The sequence below is a fragment of the Notolepis coatsorum genome (assembly GCF_963971535.1).
Source record: "Notolepis coatsorum genome assembly, chromosome: 6".
Lineage (NCBI taxonomy): Eukaryota > Metazoa > Chordata > Actinopteri > Aulopiformes > Paralepididae > Notolepis > Notolepis coatsorum.
The window spans coordinates 16288727-16316627 of record NC_140170.1 but is presented as its reverse complement, the minus strand read 5'-3'; the positions used below and the strand labels follow the sequence as shown (position 1 = coordinate 16316627).

General features: G+C 42.2%; 1 protein-coding gene across 1 annotated transcript in view; it reads right to left on the bottom strand.

Annotated features, from left to right (window-relative positions):
• LOC311230476 (ras-related protein rab7-like) overlaps positions 1 to 27498 on the bottom strand; it is a gene marked incomplete at its 3' end in the record, with an annotated part of 59344 nt that extends 31846 nt beyond the window's left edge. Inside the window, 1 exon segment of the mRNA XM_084316768.1 lies at positions 27081 to 27498.
• Between the last annotated feature and the right edge of the window lie 403 nt (positions 27499 to 27901).

The following is a 27901-nucleotide window of genomic DNA, read 5'->3' as shown; positions in this document are numbered from 1 at the left end:
ACTTATTTACACATGATACACTCTCAATTTGATACACTTAGTATTTACACTTGTTAAAATTGTTATCTGCTCCCTATAAACCAGAGCTGCTCACCATATCTCTATAACACCAGAGCTGCTCACCATATCTCTATAACACCAGAGCTGCTCACCATGTCTCTATAACACCAGAGCTGCTCACCATATCTCTATGACACCAGAGCTGCTCACCATATCTCTATAACACCAGAGCTGCTCACCATATCTCTATGACACCAGAGCTGCTCACCATATCTCTATAACACCAGAGCTGCTCACCATATCTCTATAACACCAGAGCTGCTCACCATATCTCTATAACACCAGAGCTGCTCACCATATCTCTATAACACCAGAGCTGCTCACCATGTCTCTATAACACCAGAGCTGCTCACCATATCTCTATAACACCAGAGCTGCTCACCATATCTCTATAACACCAGAGCTGCTCACCATATCTCTATAACACCAGAGCTGCTCACCATGTCTCTATAAAACCAGAGCTGCTCACCCAGGGACCGAAACTAAAGCCCGCCGCCGGCCAGGGGCGGTCAGTTTTTACCTTTGGCGCTTGACACTTAGAGGGCTGCCCGCCGTGTGGCGTGTAGACGTGTAGTTCATAACGATACTCTTATTTTGATTGTGCGAGTACAGATTATAGCCGCTCTCGTCTTTTTTTTCTCCGCCGCGAGATCGTTAAAAAACTACAAGTCCCACATTGCACTCAAGTCAACGGTCCAATCACAGTAGAGTGACGTGACTGGTTTCATGAGAAAGAAAGCAAATGACCAATCGGAAGCTCTCATTTGGCTTGTTTACTTCCTGAAACACCACCATTGCGATATGCGGGCTGAGCTACCGTTACTGTTTAAACAATGACCCAGTCAACTATTCACTTTTAGTTTAATACATGACGAGGCATTGTCTAACGGTATCTAGCTGGCTAGCTACTGATAGCTGCTGATATCAACAAATGCTCCAGCAATAGTCGACTCGAGTGCATAATACCTCCGTTCCCTCGTTAGCTAGCTTAGCTAGCTCACGTTAGATCTTATCTGTCCCAGTAAACTAAATTGTCTTAACGTTATCTACCGGGCTAGCAGTAGCTACAGATAGCTCCTGATATCAATGTCTTATAACATTGATTGAATGCGTATTCTAGCTGAGGGCATGTTGAATGTGATTTGACAAAAGAACCGTAACGTTAAAAATAGGGTCCAGCTGCATCGCCGGAGAATCCTTGCATGCTGAATGTAGGGTCTAGCTGAATATAGGGTCTAGCTGCAGGGCCGGAGAATCCTTGCTGGAGCTGGAGGCTACTCAAGTATACACACAGACAGTGGAGCTGTTTGCAGATAGCAAGCATTTTGACTTATTGCGTGGTGGCGATGTCTCGCAGATAATACAACTACAAGTATGATTATATAATATATATTTTATTTCAATTTTTTTTTTATATAAAATATATATATTTTTTTTAATCAAAAAAATTTTGGCAGGTAAGAAATATGCTTGGCGGGTAGACTCTTCCCATCTACCCGCCACTGGCCGGTGAGTCAAAAAGTTAATTTCGCTCCCTGTGCTCACCATATCTCTATAACACCAGAGCTGCTCACCATATCTCTATAACACCATAGCTGCTCACCATATCTCTATAACACCAGAGCTGCTCACCATATCTCTATAACACCAGAGCTGCTCACCATATCTCTATAACACCAGAGCTGCTCACCATATCTCTATAACACCAGAGCTGCTCACCATATCTCTATAACACCAGAGCTGCTCACCATATCTCTATAACACCAGAGCTGCTCACCATATCTCTATAACACCAGAGCTGCTCACCATATCTCTATAACACCAGAGCTGCTCACCATATCTCTATAACACCAGAGCTGCTCACCATATCTCTATAACACCAGAGCTGCTCACCATATCTCTATAACACCAGAGCTGCTCACCATGTCTCTATAACACCAGAGCTGCTCACCATATCTCTATAACACCAGAGCTGCTCACCATATCTCTATAACACCAGAGCTGCTCACCATATCTCTATAACACCAGAGCTGCTCACCATATCTCTATAACACCAGAGCTGCTCACCATATCTCTCTATAACACCAGAGCTGCTCACCATACAGTGGTTCCCAAAGTCGGGGTCGCGACCCAAAGATGGGCCGCGAACAGCCACGGGTGGGCCGCGAGATGATTAAAAAAATATTTAAAAAAAATTAAAAAAAATATTTTATTTTATTTTTTATTTTTTTATTTTTTATTTTAATTTTTTTTTGTCAGGCCACTGAACTTAGAAGCAGGCCAGGACAGTGTTTCTAGTTGTATTCTAAAATTCTATTCTATTGTATTCTAAAATGTGACTATATGGTTTTATATTAACTTAATAAATAAACAAAAACGAAAAATCTACTTATTTCAACGAACATTTCAAACTAAATAACAGATTATGCACATAAAACTCTGAAAACAACCGAAGCAACAATAGTATTTTAATGAGGCTATTATTATTATCATTATTATTTTGCAACAAGTTAGCCCTCTCATAAAGCACATATAAATGAATAACTAACTTGAACTAACTTAATAGGATTGAAGTGATATTTGGCTTAAAAAATCGGCCGCCTGGCAAAAAAAAAAAAAAAAAAAAGCCCGACGATGTGCATTGGGCCGCGGCTCTCTGACGCCTTATTTTCTGGGCCCTGGCCTGAAAAGTTTGGGAACCCCTGCTCTACAACACCAGAGCTGCTCACCATATCTCTATAACACCAGAGCTGCTCACCATATCTCTATAACACCAGAGCTGCTCACTAGGGATGCCCCGATCGATCGGCCACCGATCGTTATCGGCCGATAATCAGTATAAATATGCGATCGGTGAATTCCGATAATGAGTCATATTCGCCGATCGCGGAAACCAATCAAGCGTAGATCTCACTCGCTGTCTGTCTCAAACACACAGGACCTGCAAACTGCCGCTGCTCCTCCTCCCTCCTCCCTTGCCCCGCCCGCACCCGTGTAAAGTTTGTAAACACAGAGGACTGAGAGGAGGCTCTGCTCGAGTCTATAGTGCATTCGACGTGAGCTAACGTTAGCTACCTAGCTATCGTTACTGTTTAAACAAAATTACCCAGTCAACTATTCACTTTTAGTAGGCATTGTCTAATGGTATTTAGCCGGCTAGCTACTGATAGCTCCTGATATCAACAAATGCTCCAGCAAGTCTAGTAGTGCATGTTGATACCTCTGTTAGCTCACGTTAGCTAGCTCGCGTTAGTTCACTGTTCAAAACGAAATGTCCCATTGAACTAAATAGTTCACTGAGGCGTTGTCTTAACGTTATATATCCGGCTAGCAGTAGCTACAGATAGCTCCTGATATCAATGTCTTATAACATTGATTCGATGCGTATTCGGGCTGAGGGCTTGCTGAATGTGATTTATACCAATACTAGGGTCCAGCTGCAGCGCCGGAGAATCCTGGCCGTAGCTGGAAGCTACTCAGTACACAGACAGTGGAGCTGTTTGCAGATAGCGAGCATTTTGACTTGTTGCGTGGTGGCGATTAGGGATGTCCCGATCCGATCACGTGATCGGAATCGGCGTCGATCACGTGCTTTTCAGAGTATCGGGGATCGGGAAAAAATAATAATAAAAATCGGCAGTCAAAAAAAGAAAAATTTTATTCAACAAACATGACCATGTCCACGTCTTAAACTCATACGGAGGCCTTAGTTTTGGTTTTAAATTACATATAATATATCATCATTAATGTATTTATTGTCACACAGAGCAGAATAATTATCCACAACAAACACATTCCCCTTTAATTTTCACCGTTGCAACAAACATTCCCTTTAATTTAGACGCTACACGCTACACGCGACCACAGATCACAACAACAACACGTCGCTCCCGAAACACGGTTAATATCCACTGACTTGAGCAGCTAGACTTAATGTCAGAGGTTTGGAACTAAGCATTTTAAAATATAAATTCAAGCCAGTTGCAATGTTTGCAAGGAGGAGATTCCGCGTGGAGGAAAAACTCATGAAGCAGCAGACTGGAGGCGAAGTTTTCAGACTAACTTTCACCTGGAGGATAACGTTACGTGACTTTCGGCGTTTCAGACCAGAATGGACCATTACGTAAGTCGAACACTGAATGTATACTAATGTGCAAACATATATTGAAACTTTTAATATTTCTCATATGAAGCAGAAGCACATTTCTCAGGGTGAATGTAATAACAAAAGCCTCCGCTCTCGCGCCCGGACTATTATAGGCAACAGATGTTGTCTCGCTCTGCCAGTTTCTGACAAAAATGCGTCAAAATTGATTACTAATGTGAAAGATCGGATCGGAAACGATCGGATCGATAGATATTTAAAATCACATGCTCGGGATCGGATCGGAAGCAAAAAAAGGCGATCGGGACATCCCTAGTGGCGATGTCTCGCAGATAATACAAGTACAAGTCTAATTATATAATATATATAATTTATTAAAAAAAAATTAAAATATTTATATAAAATAATTTTTAATTTTTTTTAATCAAAAGCGATCGGTATCGGATCGGTATCGGCCGGTATGGCTCACGACGATCGGTGATCGGTATCGGTGGCAAAAAACGTGATCGGGGCATCCCTAATTAACGCTGACTCATTCCTTCAGTCCACTCAAAATTATGCTAATATTCCTTATGTTGTTTATGATATTAATTGAAAATAGCATATGAGAGTATTATATAGTAATAATAACACATGGCGATATACTAAAAAGCTATTTATAATTTTTGGCTGGTAAAAAATCTGCCTGGCTGGTAGTTTTTTAAATCTACCAAATCTGCCAAATGGCTGGTAAGTCAAAAAGTTTATAGTATATATTACTGTACATATCCCTAACCTACTCTTACTAGTTACACTGCTGGCCAGTACGACTTACTTACTACCATAGGGCATAACAAAAAATATTGTTTGTTTCCTGTTGGTTGTCAGTTAAGCCATCCCACACCAGCTCTATTTGTCTATGGAGAAGTTCCCCTTCTTTGCAGGGCTATAACTTTTTAAATTGTATTGCTAAATTGACATTACTGTGGCCCATTCAACGTCAAGTATCTATTGTTCAGGGTGTAGCAACGTTATACTTTTTCATTCACATATTCATACTAAAATACGGTCTAAAGTATAAGTATGTTTTTATCGTTTTCTGCAGCATTCTCCAGAACGTGATTTATAGCCCTAAATGCATTATATTGATGATCAACTACAGTTTGATAGCAATCTGCGCAAGATAAAAAAATTCAAATGGAAGTGCTTCTAGAAGTTACTACTTATCATCTGATGTTGACCGGATGGGGGGGGGGTCGTTTATAATTCCGTGGCCAACGTTAGATGATTCCTCTAGTGTGGGTGATATGATCATTAGAGCAGTTTGTATCGAACACGTTAAAAAATAACGCTGAAACTTACCGTAGCTTCCTCGTAGCGTTGGGCGATGAGCGTGGAGCAGAAATATTCCTATTATGGGATGTAGAAATATGCGATCCATCTCCAGGTTGTATAATAGTATATACGTCCAAATCATGTTGTTTATCGAGTTATTGGTAACGGATTGCTATCCATTGTGTCTAGCTCGAGTCCTGGGACTATTAGCGAGTGATCGGACCGAATTGGAATGAGCACCAGCTTCCATTTCCTGTTTCCGGTTTGGGCGATCCACCGATCAGCCACCAGATGGCGCTCTTGAACCGTTGGAGAGTTGAGAGGGGATCAACAGTAGATCTCAAGTCTCCGGGGGAGAAATATGATTTCGATCACAGATTTTTGAAATATTGATATCAAAGACGTGGTACGGCGTCTTTGGCAGAATGAGCATGGCGGGGAATGACGTGGTAAGGCGTTTTTGGCGACCATAGTGTTAAGGCCATGGGTAGGTAGAGAATTTATTTTATTTTATTTTTTATTTTATTCTTTCCCACGGCGACTATGGATAGGGAATTTCTTTATTTAATTAAAATGTTCACAACAACATGGATGCATGTACTCTGCCAGCATGTTTAACACTTTAATTGCCGGAAACGCCGAAACTCGTCATTGCCCGCCATGCTCATTCTGCCGAAGACGCCGTAACACGTCTTTGATATCAATATTTCAAAAATCTGTGATCGAAATCATATTTCTCCTCCGGGGACCTGAGATATACTGCTGAGCTCCACTCAACTATCCAACGGTTCAAGAGCGCCATCTGGTGGCCGATCGGCAGATCGCCCAACAGGAAGTCATGTGGATGAAGTGGTGCTCACCCATATTTCGTCCGGGCACTCGCTATCATTAGCAGGACTCCATCTTGACACAGTGAACACCGATCGGTGCAAATAACTCGACAAACAACATGATTTGGACGTATATACTATTATACAACCTGGAGATGGATCGGGTATTTCGACATCCCATAATAGGAATATCTCTGCTCCACGCTCATCGCTCAACGGCGCGAGGAAGATACGGTAAGATCCAGCGTTATTTTCCAACGTGTTCTTTACTAACTGCTCTGATGATCATATCACCCACACTAGTGAATGATATAACGTTGCCCAAGGAATTATAAATGACCCCCCGCCCATCCGGTCAACATCAGATGATACGTAGTAACTTCTAGAACCACGTCCAGTTGAAATGTTTTATCTCGCGCCGATTGCTATCAAACTGTATTTCATCATCAATATAATGCATTTGGAGCTATAAATCACGTTCTGGAGAAATCTGCAGAAAACGATAAAAACATACTTATACTTTAGACCGTATTTTAGTATGAATATGTGAATGAAAAAGTATAACGTTGCTACACCCTGAACAATAGATATAGGACATTGAATGGGCCATAATAATGTCAATTTAGCAATACAATTTAAAAGGTTATAGCCCTGCAAAGAAGGGGAACTTCTCCATAGACAAATAGAGATGGCGAGGGATGGTAAATTATGAATTTAACCATGGCGATCAAAGTGTTAATATCCATAATACTAAAGGTTTGACTAAGATTTCTATGAAACTTTATTAAAAAAAAATAAAAAAAATAATAATATAATAATAATAATAATAATAATAATAATAATAATAATAATAATAATAATAATAATAATAATAATAATAATAATAATAATAATAATAATAATAATAATAATAATAATAAAGGAATGTTTTATTTTTTTACTCATAAAATATATTGGGTCGCACCTAAATCGGCAGGGTCGGTCGGCAACCGGAAACAAACCATTATTTTTTTTAGGCCTAGTGTCTTTATACCTGTATCACTGTACATATTAATACTACAACTCTGTACATCACTGATTCTTGAGAGTCTGGACAAAACATGTCCTACATAGACAAGTCTAATTTATATAAAAAATAAAGAAATTAATAATGATTGACATACTCACAAAGTTCAATCTAAAGGTATTGTGTATACTGATGTTATGTTTTAGCACATATATTAGTTTTTTGGGGGATATTTGTTTAAATGTATAATCTGTGTTAATTTTCTTGTCCTCAGCAAGGGTCACATTATTGACCAGCCCAAAAAAGCTTGAAAAACCTCTCCACTTGTGAAAACATACATATCAAATCAAGGATAATGGTTATAAATGTATAAAACAATGCATGCCATGAAACTCAAATAATATTTTCCATAGAAATCTGCCTATCAAAATTGTGTCCTCAGTTTATGTCAACTCCGTCAGACCTTTTCATAAACCTAATTAAATCAGGCAATAGCATGGCCAGCTCTATCCCTGAGGACCCCTTTTCCATGGTCTGGTAAATTTGATACTTTTTGATATTTTAGACAAACAATGTCAATATTCCTATGGTCACAGCTGGAACATGTCAACACCATCTCTCCGTTATTATACTTTTAAAAAAACAATAGTGGATTGAATTCAAGTGTTTCAGTGAGATTATTAAGACAGCTAGCAACTGCCAAAAAACTAGCTAGCTGCAGTGCACAATACAGGCTTGGAGGGAAAATGTGTGCCCTTTTTGTCAACTCCGTCAGACATCAACTCCATCAGATTTTGTGTCTGACGGAGTTGACGTGTAAGCTGACGGAGTTGACGTGTAAGCTGACGGAGTTGACGTGTAAGCTGACGGAGTTGACATGTAAGCTGACGGAGTTGACGTGTAAGCTGACGGAGTTGACGTGTAAGCTGACGGAGTTGACATGTAAGCTAAGGCTGAGCCCGAACGTCCGAACGTTCGAACGTTCGTTCGTTCCGCTGGCATTCGGACTTTAATTAATGCATTCGGACGTTCGGGGGAAAAAAAATTAAAAAAGGAGGCGCGGGTGAGGCGATGTGAAGAGGCGCGTCCCCGCGGCGGCGCGCGGGGTGGAGTCGAGGCGAAGATGCGCGTCCCCGCGGCCCGCGGCGCTCGGCTCATTATTCAATCATGGCAGCTGCAAGTGGGAAGACTTCACCTGTGTGGAAACACTTTAAATTAACAGACGACAAAGTAAAGGCTGTGTGTCAAATCTGCGACAAGCAGTTGGCATTCCACGGTGGCACATCCAACCTGGCTGCTCATATAAAAAATGTAAGTATTGGGCCCTAATTAGTAATTAGAAGTATCGCCATTCGCCACGTGCAGGCTGCGGCCTACTAAGGCCTAGTGGCCTGGCCGGCGCCTGGCAGCCTGCTGTGCGAAAGCGTGATGCTGTTGGCCTGGTCTCAAATAAATACAATAAGAACAAAATGATATATGCTAATAATAATAACAAATTCATTATTTTAGGTACATAAACTGGATCTGGACGGCGGGCCCACCTCCTCAACCACGACGCAGACACTACTGCAATTTGACGCAGCAAAACCAATAACGGAGAAGAGAAAGAACCAGTTATTGGACTCGATTGTGGATTTTATTGCTTTGGACATGAGGCCCATAAATGTAGTAGAGGGTGAGGGATTCAGGAGAATGGTTAATCTGGTTAATCTGATGGCGCCAGGTTACACCATCCCCAAAAGAGCCACTGTTTCCAACAACCTAACCCTGAGGTACGGGGCCGTGCGGGAGAAAGTCTCCTTGTACATTGACCATGCCACCGCTGTGGCATTCACAACAGACGCTTGGACGTCGATGGCGATGGAGGCGTACATGGCAGTCACCTGTCATTTAGTTATTATATATCTGCATTGCTTTGTTAAAAACAACTTGTGCATGTGGACAACTTATATTCTTGGCACACAACATGAAGAGAGTTTAGACCAATAGGCCGACTGCGTGAGTGAGGCATCATTTTATTTTGGTTACTTAGTTATTATATATCTGCATTGCTTTGTTAAAAACAACTTGTGCATGTGGACAACTTATATTCTTGGCACACAACATGAAGAGAGTTTAGACCAATAGGCCGACTGCGTGAGTGAGGCATCATTTTATTTTGGTTACTTAGTTATTATATATCTGCATTGCTTTGTTAAAAACGACGTGTGCAATAAATCCCACATTTGTTAATTATTATTATTATTGTTAATGTATATTTTAAATGTTACAAGTTGTTAATGTTCAGAGTTGAGTGCCGACTTGTTAATGTTTCAATTACTGGGCCTGTTTTTCTATATTGTTTGATTGAAAAGTGTATTAACAGATTGCAGAATGGGTACAGTATAACAGTACATACAATTGTTAAGGGGATGCAGACCAGAGAGACTTTCGTCTTATTGTTTACATCATGCAGGTCCCCCATTTTCATTTATCTGCATTGGTGCAATAAATCCCGCTTTTGGAAATAACTTGTCTCATTTGATCCTTAAATCAAAAGGTAGAAGACCTATCGAATATTCAATCGTAATTTATTTCAGTTGTTTTCTTCCAGGGGTAATGAAATTAATCTATAGTATACAGGTGCCAAGTGTCTATAGTCTAAATGTTTTATTACGATACTAGACAGTAAAGTTAAAATGCACAATAACGTGTAATATATAAATCATTGTTTATGCTTCATGTTCATCCCCCCCTCTGTTCTGAGTGACTTCTGAGGCGATAGAAACATCGCCAAGTGCGCAACGCTCGAACGCAGCCAATTGAAAAATGCACGAAAAGCAATCAAATGTTGAAATGTATAAAAAAAATATATATATATATAAATGGGATTATGATATCACAATACTATCCAAATATATGCACTGGATAAAATGTATATTACGTTCACACTAATATAACTGTTTAGAATAGAATAGTCTATTGGGTGAGTGCGGCTGGCTTTCGTGTGACATCACGTCCGGGAGCGGGAGTCAACCAGGAAAATCTATAATAATCACAGATACATTCAGTCAATACTGGATCTAACTAAATGGATTTATGGATTGGATACACATTTATGGACATTTCAAGCCCGCCAGACCAGAAAGCTTCGGTTATTCCAATTCATACAGCGATGTTCTACCGGGACAAAAAGTGAGTGCGTGATAACATGTTTGACTGCTGTCTTTTCCCTTTGTTTAATTACATGTTTACATGAACAGCCACCACTGTAAAAAAATTTTTTTTCACCAATAGATTATGCAATGCCGCCCTCCGTAGGATCTATAATAATACAATAAAAAAAAAATATTATATATAAAAAAAAAAATGTAATAAAAAAAATTTTATTAAAAAATTTACAAAAAACGAACGTTCGAACGTTCGTTCGTAGACCCTGGCGAACGTTCGAACCCTAAAAACAGGGTTCGGGCTCAGCCTTTGACGGAGTTGACATGTAAGCTGACGGAGTTGACAAATCCATCAATAACCTCATAATATGCTATTATTATACTATTTTTGAACATGGTAAAGGATTTAAATGTTATTTCAGAGTTGTATCTGCACAGAAGTGTGCATATAATAGCATGCATTACAATACACTTCTGACTTTTAGAGCATGGGCAGGCTGTGGTCTGCTTATTGAATAATTGTCTTACTTTCCCAGCACATGTGTTAATACATAAATATAAATATATCACTTGTCTACGTGGTTGATTGATTGATGTAAAATCATAATGGTGCAGTGTGTAGTTTTCACTACCAAACATCTACACTCTTGCCTCTTATAGAGCAGGGAAGGAGTTCCATGTTGCCCTTTCATATCCCAGTAGGGATACAAGACAGAAGAAAACAGTTATTCTTATTCTTATACTGTTTACTTAGATCATCGATCAGAGCAAAGGTGAACGGTGGTAAACTGTGGATATTTCATCTTAATATCTTTATAATAATTCTTAATATAGGACTGGTCCATGTGTGTCTATTGTAGATTGCTACATCATCCTTTATCTGACTCTTTCCATCCATAGTGTAATACATTATGGCATAGGTGTCAAACTCATGGCCCGCGGGCCAAATGCGGCCCGCCACGTCATTTGATGTGGCCCCCCAAGAGCTCTGGTAAAAAAAAAGATTTTTAATTTATTTTTTTATTTTTTTAACATTAATCTTGGGTTAAAAAATAGCGGCGTTAAAATAATTGTGGGTTAATGCGTTAATAAAGCTTTGACAGCCTTAGTTATTACACATTCTTACACATACATGTGTGTTGAACATCTGAGGTATTGATGAAGTAACAAAGGAAAAAAGCCAAAAGCACTTACTCCTCAGACATTCTTTGACAATTTTACAGCCCAAAATACAAAAAAGATCCAGGCGGAATAGGTAACAAAGGGTTGAAGAAATATTGTCTGAACTGTCAGATGCAAGCTGGCTGTGTGACATAACCGAGCATCTCGCTCAATTGAATAAGAAGCTGTAGGGACGCAAACAAGTCCCACCCAAAACTTGACCAATATAGTTGTGAACTGAGACAACCCTTATTTTGTTATTTTTGAGTACAGTTACAGTGGTGTGTTCATGCAGACACATAATAGCAATTTCATTACGAATTGAAAATGGGGGACCCTGATGTAAACAAGTCGAAAGTCTTTCTCTGGTCTGCATCCCCTTAACAATTGTGTGTATTGAGCTGTACTGTACCCATTCTGCAATCTGTTAATTAAAGTTAATTAAACTATCTTCCATTAGTTGGATGTATGGCCTCTGCAAGGTTGTGTGCAGCCATTTGTTTTTGTAACATCTGCTACATCTGTCCCACGCGTTCTTTGCAGCTCACAGTTGTTAGTTCTGCCCCTCTTGACTGTGACAAAAAGGTTTTGAACAAACTTAATGTCATAGCTTGTATTTGATGATATTCTTCTTTGTTATTTACTTGAATGGTTTGATCATTGATTGATGGAGTAATATGGGGTTCTGATAAACTAAAATTGTTTGTTAAAATAACATAAGCTAACATATATTTTTACATCTATGCAAATGCATATGCAATATGTATAACTTGAATAAGTAATAAATACAGAAACAACATGTTTAACAATATGTAAATGAGTAGCTACATTTATTTTACATTACATTAACATTTATACGGTCTTTGGCCCTTTGAGGGCAACCATAATGCTGATGTGGCCCTCTGTGAAAATGAGTTTGACACCCCTGCATTATGGTATGGAGTGATCAACAGGATAATATTTTGCTAGTCAGTTGTTTTAATCTTATCAGTTGTCACAAGTGTAGAGTTCAAGAAAAATCAGGATCAGATAAAAATCAGATCAGGATATTCTAGATAACAATGCCAGACAGTGCAGGGAGTCTCTCAGACAGGAAAAGCAACGAAGTAAAATGCGAAAAAGGCATTCAAGAGAAATAAAAACTATGAACGAGAGTATTACAAATGTAACAAAGCAACGAAACAACCTGATAAAAACAATAATGCGCAGAAAAAAGGCTACTGTGGCGGCTATACTGATGTTCTGATAGACGCTCGGTTGGGTGCGGGGATTCCTCGTTTTTGACGCGCAATTAGAAAATACACAATGTCGAGTCTGTGTCACCTGCCGTTGGGTGAAGTTCCCATTTAATTCAAGTACTTAGCATAATACACGTGATGAGCCAAACAATAATTACTTCATAATGCTGTAAATAATACTTAAACCGAGCGAGGGTACGTGCGTGTGTTCATGCGGTAAAAACCGTGAGATCTCTCCGTCACCCATACCTAGATACCTTGATTGACATAGCATACACCTGTGCCTTTATTCAAAACCTATGCGCTCCGTGCTGCCACCCAGTGCTCCGTGCTGCCACCCAGTGATCCGTGCTGCCACCCAGTGATGAACTTAACAAACTACAAACTAAGCACAAAAACCATCAAATAGCTCCTACACACCGGCCCCAAATGTGAAGGTGGAAAACAATTACATTAAAGAAGAAAAAGGAGCTATAACAAATGTTCTTGGTTCTTCTCTGAGCCAGAGGTTACCAGCACGTAACTCAACGTTGGGTCGTGACCTTTACCGCCAGACCTTACACTGCTTCTTGAAGCAGAAAGAGCTTGGATATGGGCCGCTCCAACTGCCCTGTTTTGGTCTTCAACCGTACTGCCCGTACAAGCCCTTTGCCCATCGTTGTGAGAATGTCTGGGGTATGGGGTCATCCCAAGACATGTTCCTTCGACACATTTCTTGCAACAACAGTTTTGGTAGCAAGGTGAATGGTGATGAGAACCCCAACTGGTCACTGGGACTGACGATTGGAAAGATTCCACGTCTGGTGTGTGCTCGCTTTTCCACTCTCAGTCTTTCCTTCTTTGGGTGGCACACCCAGTGATGAGGGCGATACCACACACTGCCATGTTTGTAGTCCGGCTGGACTTGAGGCACAATTTCTCCGTAGCCACTGTCAATCACATGAGTAAGAAAATCTGTGTACTCATTTTGGTAGCCCTTATTCCGTTCAAACTTTCTTTTCAGACCCTGAAGGCGCTGTTCCACAATGCACCTGTTGTTTGGCATGGTGATGTCATCCACTTTAAAAGGCAAGTCCATGCAATAATGTCCTTCCTGCATGCAAATAGACTTATCCAAGATCTCCATAAATCTCAGGTCCTCTCTTGACATCTCCTGCTGCTCCTCCAGTGACTTCTCGTTGAACTCTTGGTTGTACTGAGAGACCAACAGCTCCTCCAGCTTGACAATGGATGTCCTATTGGCATATATGGTCGAGCAGCTTCTCTGACAACCATTATTACCCCTCAAAGGACCGTTGACGACCCACCCCAATAGGGTCCTCACGGCATAAGGTCCATCACCTTGGCTGTTTATAATTTCCCAGGGTTCCATGAGTTTTGATGCATTAGCTCCAATCAAAAGTTCAACATCAGCGTCCAATTCTGGGATCCTGACACCCTTCAGATATTCCCATTTTTCAATATCTTGCTGAGTAGGGATGTTACTCTTTGAAACAGGGATTGTTTCATGTGTGAACGTTTCTGGGAGCTCCATAAAGTGGTTATTATCCAACTTGGACACTTCCAGTCCTGTAAGGATTTGGCTTTCAATTACCTTTTCTTGACCCATAGTGCGCATAAGAATGTTGGTCTTTGTACCCTGTAGATTCAGCTTCTTCATAAGATGGTTGGTACAGAAGGTTGCTGTACTTCCTGGGTCTAAGAAGGCGTAGGTCTGCAGCACTCCATTTCCTTTCTTGGATCTCAACTGTACTGGAACAATGGAAAGGGTACAGTCGTGGTCTCCGGCCCCAGTACAACCACATGCCTGAAGAGACACAAGTGCACTACTGACTGGTGTTTCTTGTGACTTGGTCAATTTGTCGTTGTTGTGGACATGCAGAATAGTCGGGTGTGGCTCTTCACAATAGAGGCAGGCCTCTGGGGACAACTCCTTAGTTACGGTAGGCTGCTTTGGCATCATGTGCACTGTGGGCACAGTTTCAGCTTGGTTGGTTGCGATGGTTATTGCAAAACTGCTTCCTTTAATGCTGCTCCTGGGTAGCGGCGTGCTCTTATCTACAGGCTTTAATGTGATGCTTGGTCGTGCATCTGAAATGTCACCAAAAATGGGATGAGACAATATTTTGACTTGTTTCTCCAAAAAGTTTACCATCTCTGGGAAGGTGGCCCTGTAGCCTTGCCGTTCTTGTATCTCACAAGCTGTAGACCTCCATCTTTCCCGCAGCTTGTAAGGCCATTTCATCATAACATTCCTCATGTTTGATGGAACGTTCATCTCCTCCATGTACTGTATCTCTGTTATAGCGTTGCAGCACCCTCTTAGGAACAGCGTGAACTCCTGCAGCGCCTCTACATCCTCTGCTTTAACAACAGGCCAGCGAAAGGCTTTTTCCATGTAGGCTGTTGCTATCCTGTGCTCATTACCAAAGTGTTCTTTCAAAAGACCTTTTGCTCTTTGATATCCTTGTTGTGGTGGCATGTGTAAGCAGCTTCGCACCAGCTCTCTGGGCTTCCCCCTGGTGTACTGCTCCAGAAAATACAAACAGTCTTGATAACTGCATGTTACCTCTTCAACACAATGTTCAAATGTCCTAACAAAGGAAATGAAGTGCAATGGATCACCATCAAATATGGTTATATCTCTTTTTGGTAAAGTAGATAACATTTGCTGTTGAATGAGCAATGTGGTGAGTTCATTCTGCCTTTGCATGATTCCACAAATGGCATCCTGGTCCACTGTATTTTGCACTGCAGCGTTCTGTGTAGGCTGTCGTTCCTGTGCAGCTACTGACCTACGAGGTGCAGCAGTGGAGGCTGTGAAAGCGTTTTGAGACTGATGCTTTAGAGTAGTGGTGAGAGACGTCCCAGTGTTTGGTTGCCACTGTGGCATGAGAGTAGTATCTTTTGCTTGTGGAATTCCATGATGTTGTACTTTCTCCTGAAAGTGTGTGTGCATATTCACCTTTGGTCGCACATCATATGTGGAAAAGATAGGTGGCGCTCTTGAGCCTTGATCCGAAATCAGGGTGTTCTCCTTCGGCACAAATGCAGTTGCCTGTAGGTTGAATTGAGGTCTCAGCTCTTTCATAGATTTGCTCAGGTAGGAATTCATTCCATCTGAAGGGGCCTTTCCTCCAACAGCACTGCCTTCCAGCACAGAAAGTCTTGCAGTAACAACAGCCATTTGTGTATCAAGCTCCAGTTGCTCCTTAACTTTTCTGAGTTTCTCTTGTTCCTGTCTGAGTTTCTCCTCTTGTGCCTCTATTTCATGTTTCCTTTGCAGAGCAGCGGTTTGCTCGATTAAAGCCGCTTTCTCTGCCATGGCATTTAAACGTGCAGATGCAGTACTAGAACCTGATGCTCTACTGGCATTGCTTCTTGACCTTTTACTAGACACATTAGACGCACTGTCTCCAGCTTTAATTTCCTCATGCAAATCAGATTTCATTTTTTCCAATTCAGCATTATCATCATTGACCTGAAAAATCCCATTTTCGCTCAACCATGTTGATACTTCATTTACAAATGTATCATTTGTTTCCTTTGTTGCATAAAACCATTCGTCCTGCTTTCTCTGCGTATCCTCAGTTGTAGGATACTCAGTCATCAATGTATTATGTGCCTCAGAGGCAACTTGACATAGAGCTTTGAACTGTTTTAGATTTTGGTGCACAAGATTTACATTGTCATTGGAAACTAGAAGAGTGATGATTTCCCTTTTCAATTTCCTTGCTTGTGTACAATATGCATTTCTGTCCGTTTGGAGCCTTTCAATCAAAATTGATAATCCCTTTAAAGAAGGCTTTCTTATTCTTGGCTCACAAACATTTTGCCCTTGGCTGGGCTCCACAATATCATGACGTAAACTCATTTTTGATAATACGTACTGTTCCTTTAAGAGACTGGAGTCTCTCTCGTGAAAAAAAGTCAATACAATAACAACAAAACGTTCAATGCTGCTGCTCCATTAGCAAGCAACCCAGTGCGATACACTAACCAGTCCTCCTTTGGTGTGCTATCTCGGGATGATGATCTTTATCCAGAAGCAGCATTCCAAGCCAGGTTCCAAAATCCTCCATTTGTCCAAGTAAGATCGGGTTTTTACTTGTGTAGCGGCCAGGGTTTCCGTTAGAATTTTTTTTTGCAGGTCTGAGTGTCCGGTAGATTTCAATCTACCGGACAAATGGGATAAATTCCGGTCAGAGTTTATTGAGCTTAAAAACAATTGATATGACTATATAAAGAATGACATCATCAAGGCATTTATAATATTTTAACTTAAAACTAGGCTACTTTTGCGTATATACAGTCATTAATATATTCCAAATAAAATAAGTCCCTCGAGACTTCGTGCTGCTGCCGACTTGAGGTGTCGGTGGGCAGTCTGCCCGACCTTAATAAACAGCAGTCTGTTATAATCACATTTTTATGAGCTAACGAATTCCGTTATATTGGACATTTGTATTAATTATATCAAGCGAAGAACTGAGAAATTTGGCAGAGAGAGACGGCAACATTATCGTGGGTTTGCGTGATGTATATCTCCACCTCCCAACGACTGGTGCTGGTCATAATGTCCTGTGAAAATAATTCCCTCTAAACACAATTTGATTATTTGAATTGTATTAAAATAGGCTAAAATTAAATAGCCTATGCGATGAACGAAACAATAATTTGTTTCATCGTTGCTTCACCAAGCAGCCGGTCTAATAATGACATCCTGTTGTCAGCGCGAGCTGGCTGCTGATATATTTACGTGAAGCATGGAGCAGCAGTGTTTTTAGGTCCGGTCTGGAAACCGCTCAGCAGCGCCCCCACCCAACAGCTGAATTGCCAATGGCTGAATTGGAGTACTGCACCCTGCCGGCCGGCAGATGGATGCTTCTCGCAAATATATCAGCAGCCAGCTCGCGCTGACAACAGGATGTCATTATTAGACTGGCTGCTTGGTGAAGCAACGATGAAACAAATGTAATGATTGTTTGTTTCGTTCATCGCATAGGCTATTTAATTTTAGCCTATTTTAATACAATTCAAATAATCTAATTGTGTTTAGAGGGAATTATTTTCACCGGACATTATGACCGGAGAGATTAAATATGTCGGACTTCAACAGATTTTGCCGGTCAAATACCGGTAATTACCGGCTAACGGAAACGCTGGTAGCGGCTATACTGATGTTCTGATAGACGCTCGGTTGGGTGCGGGGATTCCTCGTTTTTGACGCGCAATTAGAAAATACACAATGTCGAGTCTGTGTCACCTGCCGTTGGGTGAAGTTCCCATTTAATTCAAGTACTTAGCATAATACACGTGATGAGCCAAACAATAATTACTTCATAATGCTGTAAATAATACTTAAACCGAGCGAGGGTACGTGCGTGTGTTCATGCGGTAAAAACCGTGAGATCTCTCCGTCACCCATACCTAGATACCTTGATTGACATAGCATACACCTGTGCCTTTATTCAAAACCTATGCGCTCCGTGCTGCCACCCAGTGCTCCGTGCTGCCACCCAGTGATCCGTGCTGCCACCCAGTGATGAACTTAACAAACTACAAACTAAGCACAAAAACCATCAAATAGCTCCTACAGCTACAAATACATCACCACTGGACTCTCCAGGCACGGAAACAAAGAAGATGCTACCAGGAAGCATCCGAAAATCCAAAAGGCCCTTCTATTCCACAACATCCCCAGAAGAGGGCTGAAGACAAACAAACTCCTGGCCCACAGCGCCAAAAACCAGCACTGAGTGTGTCATCAGGCACGATTCTTAAAAAGTATCGTCTTCTTCAACAAATGAAAGAGTTTGGGTTAACCTACAAGTTAATGAGAGAAAAGGAGCAGCCTCAGAAAAAGCCAACATTAATACAGGGTATAACACAGACTGTTCAGGATTTCTTCCTGAACTCTGCACGTGTGACGACGGATAAGACTGACACAATCACCAGGAACAAGATCAAGCGGAAGATAATGGTCCTGCTAGACTCCATGCTCAACCTCCACACTGAATTCCAGATTAAGAACCCCACTGTAAAGCTGAGCTATTCTTCATTCTGTGCTCTGAGGCCCTTCTATGTCACAGCACCAAAAGCATCTGATCGGAAGACATGTCTGTGTCAAATACATGAAAATGCATGCTTAATGCTCGAGGTCCTTAAAATGTCTGGTGTTGTGAAGTCAAACAAACTGGATGACAGTTTTCAATTAGTTTGTTGCTCTCCAGCAAGTGAGGCCTGCCTTCTTCACGCCTGCTCACGATGTCTAAACAAAGGTACAGTTACAACCCAAGAGCAAGACAAAATCGATGTTCAATGGAGGCAGTGGGAGAGAGTTCAAGAAGACACACGCAATAGAATCGACATCAACACTAAGCTCGTTGAACACCGAGGCAGCCTTTCAGAGCTCATCAAACTCAATGAGCAAAAACTCAGAAAGGAAACCACAACACATGTGTGTTCAGTGCGAAACCAGTCAAAATAATACAGCAACAAAATTGAGTCCTGTGATGAGAGTACAGCAATCGTCCATGTTGACTTTTCAGAATCCTGGAAATTCAAATATAAAGCTGAAGTTCAGGCCTGCCATTTCTGACAATCTGCCACAGATAACACTCCATACCGGAATGTATTACACTAAGGGTGGAAAGGCAGGGTTTTGCACACTGTCAGAGTCAAAGAGACAGGATGCTGCGGCAATCTGGACACAAATGGATCCAGTCCTAAAAGATATCAAGACAAAATATCCACAGGTTACCACCGTGCACTTTTAGTCTGATGGTCCAAGCAAACAAGAACAAGAAGAACTGTTTTGTTCTGTCTGGTATCCCACCTACACTGGGGTTTGAAAGGACAACGTGGAACTTCTTCCCCACTTCTCATGGTAAGGGCGCACCAGATGGCATTGGCGGAACAGTAAAAAGAACAGCTGACAACCTGGTCCTGAGAGGAAATGATGTGACGGATGGACACATATTCTTCAAAAAGGTCTCAAACAGTCTGAATGGTGTTCAGCTGTATCACATTGTGGAAGAAGACATGCAAAGATACGACACACTTCTCATGAATTCTCTCAAACCGGTTCCCTCAACAAGACAAATACACCAGATCATCGCACATAAGGACAGGATCCACAACAGACAACTATCCTGCTTTTGCAGCGAGATGTTGGATTGCCAGTGCTTCTGCCCAGCTACCTCCTATTACCATGGCAACCCAGGAGAACAACAGAGTGATACACAGAGGGCAAGGAAGAAGAGACCTCTGGCCATGTTGTGGGAGGAGATGGAAAATTAGATGGAAGAGGGTATGGAGATGGAAGATGTAATGGAGGAGTTGGACGAAGAACCTTTGAAAGGTCCTGAGGGTACGGTGACAGTAACGACTGTTAGCAGCCTTAGTAATGAAGACTGGTTAGCAGTAGTATATGATGACCACTGGTGGCTAGCCAAGACCATCGATGTGGATAATGAGCAACAAGATGTGAAAGTGGAATTTCTGCATCCCCATGGTCCAACAGAAAAGGTTCAGCCTAAATGTGGCAAGAAGGATGTCTGTTTCTGCCCAGTTCAAGACATCATAGTGAAACTAATCAGAAATGCAGAAGGAAAGGAAGAGGAGAAGTGGGTGAGAAAGTGGAGATCAGGAAGTGGTATAGAGGAGGTAGATGAAAACAGAGACGAAGTAATAGTTGGAAACAGTGTATGTAAAGTTTGTTGTTTATTACAATTGAGTTAACAAAATGTTCAGTATAAGACAAGGAGTTATTAGTTCTTATTATTGTCACTTCCATCTGTTTAAAAAATTTAGCAGAGATGCAAATCCAATTTTGTCAACTCTGTCAGTTTCTCGTCAACACCGTCAGATCATTGTCAACACCGTCAGATGTTTATTTTTGTTAATCTTGGGGAAAATACAAACTCCTTCTTCAGTTTATGTTGTTTAAGTAATAAAGGAGCATTAGATCGTCATCCTCTTGTGTCTTATTTACTTAATGATCTTTTTTTATCTTATCAAAATTAAAAACAAAGTTTGAAAATGCTAATATTTCTAACTCTGGGTTTTCAGAATAGTGTGAAATTACACCTGAGGTTTATATATTATATTTTATTGCATACCAGAGTAACTAAACACTATTACAACATACTTCAGAACTTTAGATTCTTGTTGGACTGAAATAATTATAATTATATACTTTTTTTGTGTGTCTGACGGAGTTAACACAAATCAAGTTTCAAAGGGAAACATGTGAATTTGTTGAAAATGTTTTTCTATGTAGAGCCCGCACCTTTACATGGTTAAATAGCTCAGACCTTTCTCTACATAAATATATAACTCTAATCAATATAGTGTGTATTCTCAAAATATAATATTTTTAAAAGTGTTTTGTCCCGACTCTCAAGAATCAGTGACATACATCTGATTAGCACTATTACTCAGTAGTACTCATTTATATATGTTTATTTTATACCCAGTTTAATCACCTGTATATTACTATTGCACTTTACTGTTACATTTGCACTCTGGTTGGATGCCAAACTTGTTTCCGTTGTACTGTACTTGTGCTGTATGATGACAATACATTTAATTTTTTAATCTAATCTGATCTACGACAAATATGGGTCTTGATTTGGTCTCCAGGCTGTTGGCTTCTCAACGCAGTGCTTAATAGAAGCAACTGTAGTTCCTCTGGACACGTCTCGTATGCATTTTACATTCGCAGGTCATCTGGACAGAGAGACACAAACAAACTCTGGGCTAAATATAGGCCCGGTGTACAAAGCCGGAGTTGCTCAATACTGAATGCATCGCAGTACTCGTCAACAAGCCGGGATTCACCTTCCATGCCTCACACACCACACCACCGGGTTGATGTTTCACCTTCCACGCCTCACACACCACACCACAGGGTTGATGTTTCACCTTCCACGCCTCACACACCACACCACAGGGTTGATGTTTCACCTTCCACGCCTCACACACCACACCACAGGGTTGATGTTTCACCTTCCACGCCTCACACACCACACCACAGGGTTGATGTTTCACCTTCCACGCCTCACACACCACACCACAGGGTTGATGTTTCACCTTCCACACCACACCACAGGGTTGATGTTTCACCTTCCACGCCTCACACGCCTCACACACCGGGTTGATGTTTCACCTTCCACGCCTCACACACCGGGTTGATGTTTCACCTTCCACGCCTCACACACCACACCACAGGGTTGATGTTTCACCTTCCACACCACACCACAGGGTTGATGTTTAACCTTCCACGCCTCACACACCACACCACAGGGTTGATGTTTCACCTTCCACGCCTCACACACCGGGTTGATGTTTCACCTTCCACACCACACCACAGGGTTGATGTTTCACCTTCCACACCACAGGGTTGATGTTTAACCTTCCACGCCTCACACACCACACCACAGGGTTGATGTTTCACCTTCCACGCCTCACACACCGGGTTGATGTTTCACCTTCCACGCCTCACACGTCTCACACACCGGGTTGATGTTTCACCTTCCACGCCTCACACACCACACCACAGGGTTGATGTTTCACCTTCCACGCCTCACACACCACACCACAGGGTTGATGTTTCACCTTCCACGCCTCACACACCACACCACAGGGTTGATGTTTCACCTTCCACGCCTCACACACCACACCACAGGGTTGATGTTTCACCTTCCACACCACACCACCGGGTTGATGTTTCACCTTCCACGCCTCACACACCGGGTTGATGTTTCACCTTCCACGCCTCACACACCGGGTTGATGTTTCACCTTCCACGCCTCACACACCGGGTTGATGTTTCACCTTCCACACCACACCACCGGGTTGATGTTTCACCTTCCACGCCTCACACACCACACCACAGGGTTGATGTTTCACCTTCCACACCACACCACCGGGTTGATGTTTCACCTTCCACGCCTCACACACCGGGTTGATGTTTCACCTTCCACACCACACCACCGGGTTGATGTTTCACCTTCCACGCCTCACACACCACACCACCGGGTTGATGTTTCACCTTCCACGCCTCACACACCACACCACAGGGTTGATGTTTCACCTTCCACACCACACCACCGGGTTGATGTTTCACCTTCCACGCCTCACACACACCACACCACCGGGTTGATGTTTCACCTTCCACGCCTCACACACCACACCACAGGGTTGATGTTTCACCTTCCACGCCTCACACACCACACCACCGGGTTGATGTTTCACCTTCCACGCCTCACACACCACACCACAGGGTTGATGTTTCACCTTCCACGCCTCACACACCGGGTTGATGTTTCACCTTCCACGCCTCACACACCACACCACAGGGTTGATGTTTCACCTTCCACGCCTCACACACCACACCACAGGGTTGATGTTTCACCTTCCACGCCTCACACACCACACCACCGGGTTGATGTTTCACCTTCCACGCCTCACACGCCACACCACCGGGTTGATGTTTCACCTTCCACGCCTCACACGCCTCACACACCACACCACAGGGTTGATGTTTCACCTTCCACGCCTCACACACCACACCACAGGGTTGATGTTTCACCTTCCACGCCTCACACACCACACCACAGGGTTGATGTTTCACCTTCCACGCCTCACACACCACACCACAGGGTTGATGTTTCACCTTCCACGCCTCACACACCACACCACAGGGTTGATGTTTCACCTTCCACGCCTCACACACCACACCACAGGGTTGATGTTTCACCTTCCACGCCTCACACACCGGGTTGATGTTTCACCTTCCACGCCTCACACACCGGGTTGATGTTTCACCTTCCACGCCTCACACACCGGGTTGATGTTTCACCTTCCACGCCTCACACACCACACCACCGGGTTGATGTGACATTTGACCGCTCCAATGGGGGGTAGTGTTGTCAAAAATATCGAAAAATCGATACATATCGATTCTGAATATTTAAAACGGTTTCAATACTCATTTCCCGAAATATCGATATTTAATTATTCATAAAAAAAAAGGAAGTTGCATTGTTCATTTGAATACCTGTAATAGTACAGTAGTCCACACACACACACGTGTGCATTCAGTTAAGTCGGAATATGACTGTAATACAAACAGTTCAGTTTGTCATTTTTAAATGTGTGATCTAAAGATAAACAAAGGGTTTTTAAAAGTGTTATATTTATCTTCTCTTATAGTACCAGAGAGAAGCTGAGGAGAATAAATTTTTTTTTTACATTTTAAGATTGACCTTTTTCCCCGTGGTATCGAAAATGGTATAGAATATCGATACTTTTCAAGGTAACGTATCGAAGTTCGAAATTCCAGTATCGTGACAACACTAATGGGGGGGGGGGGGGGGTCAAGTATTTTCAACAAAATTATGGAATTACGATAAAAACGATAATCAGACGACCACGTTGAGCAATGCAATCTCGGCCTGAGAGACATAGTCCCGCATTTCAAATTAAGTGGTGACAATGACATAATTAGTTAAAAACATTTATTTTGATTCTGAATCACTTAACAGTAGGAGTAGAGGAGTCGACTGTCCGTCATAAATCCTCATAAAAACAGACAGTCAACTCGGGCAACATATAGCTGCCTGGCTAACCACCACAAATAATTGCTAGATTAATAATGAAGATTACACCCCACCTTCGATCAGTCAAGACGACGTTAGCCATCACTCACAGCTGTAAAGGAATGTGAATCACTACCCACTTTCAAAACCACTCTCAAAGAACACCTACGGGAGGCTGCAATTTGAAACTGGCCCCTGTAAATGTCCTAACCCAACCCCCTCCAATATACAGTAAATGTCCTAACCCAATAATACACAAGACCCTCTTCTTGGGACCAAGTAAGGTTTAGTCGATAATCCAATGTACAGTTAGCCCCCCCCCCCCGCTTACCCAACCCCCCCCCCCCCCACCACCTCCAATGTACAGTTTCCCCCCTCCCTCCTCCAATGTACAGTTACACCCCACCTACAAACCTCCTACCTACCAACCTCCTAAGTACCTACCAACCTCCTCCAATGTACAGTTTCTTCGTCAAATATATACACTATTTTTTTACTCTTTTTGTATCACCAACAGTACTGTATTTGTAAATCTGGTATGTCATAAATGTATAGATGTAGCAGTACTGTCTATCTGTATGTCATATATGTTATGATGAATTGAAAATGGGGGACCCTGATGTAAACAAGACGAAAGTATTTCTCTGGTCTGCATCCCCTTAACAATTGTGTGTATTGAGCCGTACTGTACTGTACCCATTCTGCAATCTGTTAATAACATTTTCAATCAATCAATCAATCAAACTCCGGACACAAAACAAGCTAATTAAATTACATCTCGTTGGATTGCTGCCTGAGGGCTTGTTTTGACCAAGCAGACTCTGGAAAACACACTAATGCTGCTGACAACCAACACCGATTAACCCTTTCACTGCGACAATACACAGAGGGTTAACCCTTTCACTGCCACACAACAGAAGGTTAACCCTTTCACCGTGACAATACACAGAGGGTTAACCCTTTCACTGCCACACAACAGAAGGTTAACCCTTTCACCGTGACAATACACAGAGGGTTAACCCTTTCACTGCCACACGACAGCCGGTTGAATGAATGAATGAATGAATGAATGAATGAATGAATGAATGAATGAAACCCTTTCACTGCCGCGCCGACCAAAACGGTTAACCCTTTCACCACGACAAACACAGAGGGGTTAACTCCTAATAGACAGTCTCCTCCCCGCCGTATGGATATTTCTCTCCCGCCCACCCACCCCCTCCTAATGTACAGTCCCCTCCCCATCATATACTCTGTCAGGATCTAGGGGTAACAGTACTGTATATTTGAATACCGTTTATGTCACAAATGTATCAGTACTAAATACCTATATGTCCCTATGCCATAAATGTCATGTATGTTGTGTATGTCATAATCATAAATGTCACAATGAATTGAAAATGGGGGACCCTGATGTAAACAAGACGAAAGTCTTTCTCTGGTCTGCATCCAGCGTTGCGTTGTTATTATGGGCTGAGCCGCCACGCAGGATAATGACGGCCCCGCGCGCATGCGCATATGTTCCCTCGCGCACAATAATACACTTTGTTTGTATAGCCTTTCATACAGAAACTGCAGCTCAAAGTGCTTCACAACAGAATTAAGACAGGCATAAAATGAGCACATAAAGTGCAGACATATAAAATCAGTTTTTCACATTAGGATCTAACATCCCAACAGGCAACCTTGTTTATGGTTTGATTCAGTTTTAATATAAATAATAAAAATAAAGAGAAGATTAATTAATTATCTACTCAGTCCCGAAGTTTGTGATGTTGATTGATTGATTGATTGATTGATTGAAAACTTTATTAACAGATTGCAGAATGGGTACAATACAGTACAGCTCAATACACACAATTGTTAAGGGGATGCAGACCAGAGAAAGACTTTCGTCTTGTCATGCCATCTACATGCCATGTAGATATGGAATGTCCCGGGTTGCTGCTGTTTGCAGAGTGTGTTGTTGTCCGGGGGTGAGTGGTGGTGGGTGGGGGGTTGAATCAAAACAGTTTTGATTTGGCCCTTCGTTCGCCGTCGTTCACCTTTGGACGGCGGTGCACTCTGTGGGCAGCGGCAACTTGGGACGTTCCATATTTACATCACAAAGAGTCCCAGACTGGTTGAAGACACCAGCCTATAGCGGCTATTGTTATGATAATGCGAGGTAGCGCCGCAGGTAAACACAACGATCCGAGCCGAGCGCAGCGCGTTCTCGCGAGCGCGTGCATGTGCGTGCACGCGCTTCTGCTCAAATCTTTAATACTCAGTGAGGTACCACTGAGTGGTACCCCGTGCCATGAACAACGCATGCCTGTCTGCATCCCCTTAACAATTGTGTGTATTTTATTGAGCCGTACTGTATTGTAACCATTCTGCAATCTGTTAAATAAAGTTTTCATTAATTCATTCACCCTTTCACTGCCACACCACGACAGCCGGTTAACCCTTGCACTGCCGCACGACAGAGGGTTAACCCTTTCACCGCGACAATACACAGAGGGTTAACCCTGTCACTGCCACACCACGACAGGCAGCCAGCCGGTTTACCAACCAAATAATAATAACGCAGTTATTCTGAACATGTCGTTGTAATAACATTATAACTTACCGACTGGTAACACCGCGGGGCGATGGCTCGTTGTCTTGGAGTTAGTTAAGTTTGCTCGCTGGGTTAACTAAGTAACGTCAGCGACAGCTAGTAGTAATAATATAATAATATAATATTCTGCACACCGTCAGCTAGTAGTAATATAATAATAATAATAATATAATATTCTCCTGTAACCCGTGATGCTGTCAGACGAGGCTCCTGAGGAACAGCTGCTCGAAGCTTGTTGTTGTTGTCAGCTCAGCTCTCTCTCTCTCTCCTCTCTCTCTCTCTCCTGCTCTCTCTCTGTCTCTCCCCCTCTCTCTCTCTCTCTCCTGCTCTCTCTCTGTCTCTCTCTCCCCCTCTCTCTCTCTCTCCTGCTCTCTCTCTGTCTCTCTCCTGCTCTCACTCTCTCCTGCTCTCACTCTCTCTCGCTCTCTACCTCTCTCTCTCTCTCTCTCTCTCTCTCTCTCCCTTCTTCCCCCTTTCACTTCCTCCAAAACAACGCTGCGTCACCACGTAAAGACGCACGTAAACATTAGCCCCACCCACTCGCCCGCTTTAAAGGGGACATGCGTTGCTATTCCTAGCACTATTTGGGCAACTTTACAACACAATTCCTGTGAGTCTATGGAAGACATCTGTAAGGTTTATTAAAAAAAAATCATTGTTTTATATTTCCAATGGAGTACTCAAAAGCATAATTTTCCAGACTCAGGATTTCAGCCTGTTATTGGCTTGGCTCCGCCCATAAGCACTTTCAGTGGCAGTCAATCCACACAGTCTGCGAGTGGCAGAGAGAGAGAGAGAGAGAGAGAGAGAGAGAGAGAGAGAGAGAGAGA